Source organism: Podarcis melisellensis, assembly GCF_964234715.1.
Source record: "Podarcis melisellensis genome assembly, chromosome: 13".
Lineage (NCBI taxonomy): Eukaryota > Metazoa > Chordata > Lepidosauria > Squamata > Lacertidae > Podarcis > Podarcis melisellensis.
Window position 1 is genome coordinate 12736942 of NC_138545.1, and position 8459 is coordinate 12745400.

Sequence of the window (8459 nt, forward strand, 5' to 3'; positions counted from 1 at the left end):
CGTGGATTTCAACCCACCCCACTTCCCAACCCGGAAAGCTGCGTGTTTGGTGCTTGCATCGGTGTTATGCAAAACATGAACGTCAGAACAAGTCGACACGCATTTAAAGCACGGAGAATCCTGGGAGCTGCAGTTCCTCCTCACAAAACTACCCTTAAAAAGCTGCGGCTTCCAGGGTGATTTGGAAGTCATGCGTTTCCAATGGGCATTGAGTCTGCTTAAAACACATTCTTGTGGGGATCTGTTCTTGACAATGTTGAAACTTTCTCTTTAAAATGGTTTATTTTGGGTTTCGTCCTGCCATTCCTTTAAGGAACACAGGACAGTGCAATATTTTTGCTCCCGGGCCCCCATTTTATTATCATGACAACTCAGTAAGATTAGGAGGCCCAAGGTCACCCATTGAGATTTGACACTGAGCAGGTGATTTGAGCCAGGTCCTGGTCCAACCTGTTCTAACCCAGTTTCTGCCATCCTGGTTCCCTCCAGCTATTTTGGATTACTGTGGTTGTGCTGGCTGAGGCTGGTGGGAGATGCATCCAAAACATCTGGAAGGTAGTATTCTGGTGAAGGCTTCTTTTCCTCCAACACTACACTTAGAATCTAAGCTCACCCAATTATCTTAAATGCATGGAGATGGGATATGGTACTCTGTGTGTGCTCAGAGGCACTGCCACTTCCTGGACTAGGATTACCAATTTAGTAGGGGAAGAATACGGGTCTGGCTGGGTTTTATATTTAATCTGTTGCTTTAGGAGCAGTCATTGCAAAAGCTGTTTATTTGAAGTCAGCTTAAATGTAGTGCTTTGTCCTGGATATAAAATTCTAGGGGCCTCCCTCATATACCGGCCTTGTCCCGCAAACCCATGCGGATCTACCTCTGGCTGCGCCTGGGTTTGATGTTATAAGAAGAGCAAACACTAGGACCCTGCTCAAACTGAAATCGGGCAGGTATGCACAGCTCAGCTTTATTATTATTTGTGCAGAATAGGATGGAACAGGTCTCTGTCTCAAGGAGACTGCAGTCTAAGATTTTGTAGCAAGGAAACTACAAAGGAAGGAGGAAGGAAGTGGAAGCTGGGATAAACGGGGGGGGGAGGGGGGAGGACCAGAATAGACCATTACAAGGATGGGGAATTTTGACTTCCTCAAATGTTATTGGATTCCAGCTCTGGAGTGGTGCTAGTTTCTTTTGGATGACACTGAGCAACTGAAGAGATGCTCAACTTGTAATATTGGTTTTATATATTGGTTTTAGATGTTCAACTTGTAATATTGGTTTTATATATATGCAGGCAGAGAATATTGGAAGCAAGAGACACCTATAGGTAAAGGGACCCCTGACCATTAGGTCCAGTCGTGGCCGACTCTGGGGTTGCAGCGCTCATCTCGCTTTATTGGCCGAGGGAGCCGGCGTACAGCTTCCAGATCATGTGGCCAGCATGACTAAGCCGCTTCTGGCGAACCAGAGCAGCGCACAGAAACGCCATTTACCTTCCCACTGGAGCGGTACCTATTTATCTACTTGCACTGACATGCTTTCGAACTGCTAGGTTGGCAGGAGCAGGGACCGAGCAATGGGAGCTCACCCCGTCACGGGGATTCGAACCACCGACCTTCTAATCGGCAAGTCCTAGGCTCTGTGGTTTAACCCACAGTACCACCCACGTCCCTATAGCAGGCAGCAATATTGCTGATCCTGAATATGATTCCCGTCCCCCAAGAGCAACAGTTTCTACCACCACAATCCTGCTACCAATTCATCAAGTCCAGCTTGACTCTCTCTCTCTCTCTCTCTCTCCTCTCCAGACTTGGTATAATAAAGTATTTCCCTGCCCCTCCCACTAGCTCTGAGTAGTGCCACATTCCAAAGGCAGGGGAGCAAGAGTTCCAGGTCACTAACAAAGCCATCCCTAGTCATTAAGGATCATTGGCATTCTTTTGTCACTTCCCTGACTAACCCATTGTCTGTAGGGTGAAACCAAGGTAAGGATCCATCTGTACAAGGCAACTGAACTCATAGACATTCCTATGGCTGAGTATGGATTTGAGCCCTGGTAGCCCAGCTTCTTCCTTAAAAAAAAAATCCAATAAAACAAATTATCAGTCCAAATAATCCATTACATTAATTTTTCCCCTTTTTATTCCCCCCACCCCTCCCTCTCCCACCAAGGTCTTTCCTCAGCTCCCCTCTCTGATTTGTTTGCACATATTATTCTCTACATGTTAAAAATTGTACATATCATTACCTTGTCTGTCATATATTCTGTTAATAAATTTGTGGATGTTTATTCAAAACCTGCCAAGGAGTCCAAATCATTTTGTGTGGGTTTTTTAAATAGTTTGTAAAAAGTTCCCAATCTTCCTTGAAGTCACGACTGTCCTTCTCATGTAGTTTATGTGTCAATCCCAGCTTCTAGTCCAACACGAGACAACCTAGAATTGTTACTGAATGTAATATTTCTCGATGTTGTGAACTGCTTTGGGTATGGTTTTCTATAGGAAAGTGCCATAGAAATAAATGGTGATAATTACTATCCAGGTTACTGGACAACTAACTTGGCAGGGACAGAATCATAGAATTTTAGAGTTGGAAGGGACCCCACGGTCATCTAGTCCAACCCCCTGCAATGCAGGAATCTCAGCTAAAGTATCCATGGCAGATATCCAACTGCTGTTTATAAACCTCCAAGGAAGGTGAGTTCACCACCTCTCGTGGGAGCCTGTTCCACTGCTAAACAGCTCTTACTGTCAGAAAGCTTTTCCGAATGTTTAGTCGGAATCTCCTTTCTTGCAACTCGAAGCCATTGGTTCGAGTCCTCCAGAGCAGAAGAAAACAAGCTTGCTCCCTCCTCCCTGTGGCAGCCCTTAGTGCAGTTCTTTAACTGGCTGGGAATCTCTCTCCTGTCATTGGAATGTGACACTGATCAGAGCAAGTGGGATGGGCAAAAGCTGCTTTTCAAAAGTAGTTCTGGAGTTCATCATAGTGAGTTCCTCCTAATAAAACTTTGATCTTTGGCGCAGACACCAAATGCGATCTTCATTGCTTCAGATTAAGACTCGATGATTTTGTCAGTTTTGGTTTCTCACTTCCTTCTCATTCTTCCATTCTTAAATTTTCTTCTCTACATTTCTGCAGAAATTTACCAAATTTCAATTTTAAAAAACCTGCCAGTATTTTGGTACAAATTTCTCCTAATATGCACATTTTTGTATGCAGTTTAGATTGATATATACATTTTTGCAAAACCGTATGCTTTGGTATATTTTCACAAATGAATGCATTCTTATGCACACTTTCTCCTAATATATGCATTTTTTGTACACAGTGCATTGCAAAATTCAGAGGGGCGGTGAATTTCAAAGGCCACTTGCGTTTTGGTTCACATATTGGTTCGAGAAGTTCAAAATAAGTAGTTTCTCACTGAGATGCAAACAAAATTGAATGTGTACCCCATTCCAGATCGACAGGCCCCACTCTTGCAATCCCAACCACCCATCTTCCCCTAGAGCAAAACCCTGTGAAGCCGCCTACAACTTCTACCCATGCAAGCCAGCTCCCCAGGTTCCCCATCAGTCCACACTCCAAGGGGTTAACATTCTTTCGTTTCCCATTTCCATGGCCCACGAGGGAGAGTGACGCATGTGGCCTTTGCAAAAACAGAGAGATGTCCCAGGCCAAAGCACGTGTCCTCCTTCTCTCCCCCCCCCCACGCCCGCTCTTTTCTTCTCCTTCCTTAACTTAATCAAAACCATCCCTCTGTTAGCGTGCAGAGTTAGGCCAAAGCGCAGCGCACAGGGCGGGACAAGTTTGAAATCTTTTCCTAGCTCCTGCTCCAAGCTGGACTTTGGGGGGAGGCCTTAGAACTTCTCAGCATTGTCTCCAATGATGCTGCAACTCCTGTCTTTCTGGCCCTGCCAAATGAACCCCCGAAAGCTTTCACAGCCCACACTGTTTTTCAGTGTCCAACATCTGTCTGCCTACTCTATAAAAACTTTGCATTCCCAGCAGCCAGACACGGAAACTGTTTCTCAGTGAGATCCCCCTGTCTTCTTTCTTTCTTTCTTTCTTTCTTTCTTTCTTTCTTTCTTTCTTTCTTTCTTTCTTTCTTTCCTTCCTCCTCCTCCTCCTCCTCCTTTTTCAAAGAAGTTCTTTTAAACAAGCCAGGCAATCCCAGGACTTCCACCACATATTTTTCTGATGGAAAGAAAGAATGAGAAAATGATCCCTTAAAGATCAAAGATAGCTGTGTAGGTCCATTAAAAAAACATCTGCAAAATCCATTACTATGATTATTATTATTGCCACGTGTATATCCCACCTTACCTTTCCTCCCAGTGCTCAAGGTGGAAGGTAGAGCACAACACTAAGTTCCCCCTCTCTCTATGTTATTCTCACAACAACCCTGTATGGTAGGTTCAACTTGGGTCTCCAGCTGTTTTCGGACCACAGTTCCCATCATCTCTGACCACTGGTCCTGCTAGTTATGGGTGATGGGAGTTGCAGTCGAAAAACAGCTTGAGACCCAAGTTTGGGAAACTAGCTTAGAGACAGCAGCTGGCCCAAGGTCATCTAGTGAGCTTCATGGCCAGGTAGAGATTTGAACCCTGGTCTCCTGCACTCCACGCTCCAACCACTACACCACATTTCCTCTTTATAAAATGGCTTTATCAGGACTGGCCAAAACACAGGGGATTTGACCACCAGAACTGATTCTTGTCCTACTTACAGTACATGGAGATGGACAGATCGACAGGGGAACTATTTAAAGGGATGGGCCCTGGGGGAGTTTTTTTAAAATAGGGAGTTACACCAATTTTGCTTTTAGAGGAATAGACAGTTCGTACTTTTCTTCCTGGCTCAATCAAAGTAAAAGGGAGACAAGAGTGAAGGTTCACAACGTGCCCTGCTTGGAGTTGAACAGCGCTGTTTTTGTAAAGATTATCATTAAAAACAAACTCCGAAATCCAGAGTTTGTCAATACAAATGATCGTAGCAGTTTTCAGCAGCGTGGTCACACAGCCCTGATGATCTGTGACAAGACTGGGTTAAATTTGTGCAATGTGGCCCAAGGAAGTTTGTTTTTAATTATACATATTTCCCCCCCAAAAAAATGTTTCCCAGAAAAAGACGGGGTTTGTTAGAAGGTCACCAAGGATTCTTCCCCCAAAATGAACACACCCTGGTGTCTTATAGGGAATCAGGCTAAGGGCCCACCTAGCTCAGTCTGGCTAGGAATGGGGAGCCTGTGGAACCATCAGCCCCAGTCCACATGGTCAATGGTCTGGCTGAATTAAGATCTTCAATCCAGCAGCTTCTGAAGGAACCCATCTCTGGTCTACACAAACTGGCAATGCGTATTCCATATATAGTCAAAGTTCCTGTACACTTAAGCCTATATCTCCCATACTACCTTACATGGAGCTATGGTACCTCCTGTATCCTTTCATTCCAATATGGTATGAACATGCTCCCTTTTTCTACAAACCTATCATCTGACTGGCAACCCTGTACAGTAGGCTAGTGGCCCAAATTAGATTCTGGCTGAGCCCTTCCTCTCCATCGTCCATCTGTTCCAGCCTCCCTGCCTTCAGCAAGAGTGTTTAGTCAGATTTCAACTTGTTTCATTTATATCCTGCTTTTCTTCTCCAAGAAAAAGAGCTCAAGACAGTGTACAGTGGTACCTCGGATTAAGTACTTAATTCGTTCCGGAGGTCCCTTCTTAACCCGAAACTGTTCTTAACCTGAAGCACCACTTTAGCTAATGGGGCCTCCCGCTGCTGCCGTGCCGCCGGAGCACAATTTCTGTTCTCATCTTGAAGCAAAGTTCTTAACCTGAAGCACTATTTCTGGGTTAGCGGAGTCTGTAACCTGAAGCATATGTAACCCGAGGTACCACTGTATATGTTCTGCCCCTCCCCCTGATGTTATCCTCATAACAACCCAGTGAAATGGGTTAGTGGCTCAAGATATCCCAGTGGGAGCTTTAGGGCCGAGTGGGAATTGGCTCTCACCCCCAGGCCTCACCCAGAGCTGTAGCTACTACCTCACGCAGGCTTTCAGATACTTCTAGTAATCCTGCAAGCAGAGGATGGAAGCAAGATACACCCCCCCCCCCGCTATTTGGTCATGCCCGTCAAGTGTTACTTAGAGACACATAGTCACTGTGCCATGCCCTGAAAATATGAAATCATGATGTGCTAGGTAAAGGTAAAGGGACCCCTGACCATTAGGTCCAGTCGTGACCGACTCTGGGGTTACAGCGCTCATCTCGCTTTATTGGCCGAGGGAGCCAGCGTACATGTGGCCAGCATGACTAAGCCACTTCTGGTGAACCAGAGCAGCACACGGAAACGCCGTTTACCTTCCCACCGGAGCGGTGCCTATTTATCTACTTGCACTTTGACGTGCTTTCGAACTGCTAGGTTGGCAGGAGCAGGGACCGAGCAACGGGATCTAACTCTGTCACGGGGATTTGAACTGCCGACCTTCTGATCGGCAAGTCCTAGGCTCTGTGACTTAACCCACAGCGCCACCCGCATCCCTTCATGATGTGCTAGAATAGAGTTAATTCTGAGCAGGGTGTTCTAAGGAACTTTTCATTTTAGAAATTGGGACAGAAGAAGAAAGGGGAAAGGTGGGAGGGTGGGAGAAAGGTGGGTTGGGTATTGAAGAAAACAAGGCACCACCCCCACCCCACCTGCCTCTGAATATTGACCTGCACACTTGCTGCCTCCTGATGGAAGGAATAGTTTCTGTTTCCGTATAAAACAGCATCAAATGCACATGCTTAAGCGAAGGAGTGGCTAAGCAAGATTGAAGAAACAAAAGAGAATTTATCTGCTGGAACTCCAAATTGCTGTTTTCCTGCTTGGCAGGGGGTTGGACTCGATGGCCCTTGTGGTCTCTTCCAACTCTATGATTCTATTATTCTTTTTTTCCTTTTCTCCCCCCCCCCCATGATCTTTATTGAATTTTTAGTTACATACTATACATACACATACATTATACTTCACATTTGTTCTTGCTCTCCCGAGATGACTTCCCTCCTTCCTTCTTCTGGCTTTTTTGTGTCCTCTTTGACTTTTCGCATTCTCTTTGTCCATTTTCCATAAGATTGTTCTTCTTCATTTTTTCCATTAAATGTCTGTAAACAAATAAATATTTCTCTATATACAAATTCTTGCTGTCTGTCTATATTCATTTACAAATATTGTTCAGTAATAATCCTAATATACATTTTAAATTCATTTTGATATTATTATCCAGTAAATTTCTTGTATTTTCCCGTTATGAGATATTATTTTAATTCTACTGGTTTCCCTATTTCACATCATCTTCTCTATGTATAACATAAATTTTCCCCATTCTTTTTGATATGTTTCATCCCCCTGATGTCGATTTTTTGCTGTTAATTTGGCTATTTCTGCGTACTCCATAACCTTATACTGCCATTCTTTTATTGTAGGAAATTTTTGCTGTTTCCATACCTGAGCCAGCAATAACCTTGCTGCCGTTGTTGTGTATAAGAACAGTTCCTGGTCATTCTTGTCAATGTCTTCTCCCACCATTCCCAACAGGAATGACTCTGTTTTTTTCAAAAACATATACTTAAAAATCTTCTTTAATTTGTAATATATATTTTCCCAATACGTTTTCACTATGTCACAAGTCCACCACATATGGAAGAAATTGCTGTTTTCAATTAGAACCGGGTAAGCAGTTAGCCTTAGCACCAGCCTGGAAACGACAGGTGAAATACAATGAAATTTTCTGGCTTTCCAGATTACTTAACTTTTCCTGCCCTCTAGCGAAAATTGAGGAGTATAGCTACTCACACAAAGTTATATGTTCTAAGTAGTTCTGGACTACAGCTCCCATCGTTGCCGACTTTTGGCCCTGTTGGCTGGGAAGAAGAAATCAGTGAGTGCAATGGTGGAACAAAAGCAACGAATCTCCTATTTATAAATGTAAGCTTTTTATATACATATAAAAATTAAAGAAAAACAAAGAAAAAACAGTATCTGGTATCTGAAGACGTGTGCATGCACACGAAAGCGTATACTGTACCAAGAACAAACTTTGTTGGTCTCTAAGGTGCTACTAAGGGATGTGGGTGGCGCTGTGGGTTAAACCACAGAGCCTAAGACTTTGCCGATCAGAAGGTCGGCGGTTTGAATCCCTGCGACGGGGTGAGCTCCCGTTGCTCGGTCCCTGCTCCTGCCAACCTAGCAGCTCGAAAGCATGTCAAAGTGCAAGTAGATAAATAGGTACCGCCCCTGCGGGAAGGTAAACGGTGTCTCCATGCACTGCTCTGGTTCGCCAGAAGTGGCTTAGTCATGCTGGGCACATGACCCGGAAGCTGTACGCCGGCTCCCTCGGCCAATAAAGCGAGATGAGCGCCACAACCCCAGAGTCGGCCACGACTGGACCTAATGGTCAGGGGTCCCTTTACCTT

At 44.6% G+C, this 8459-nt stretch overlaps 1 long non-coding RNA gene across 1 annotated transcript in view; it reads right to left on the reverse strand.

Annotated features, from left to right (window-relative positions):
- The window catches only part of LOC309355032, a 171797-nt gene that overhangs the window by 55948 nt on the left and 107390 nt on the right, over positions 1-8459 (reverse strand). The gene's annotated exons all lie outside the window — the stretch shown is intronic.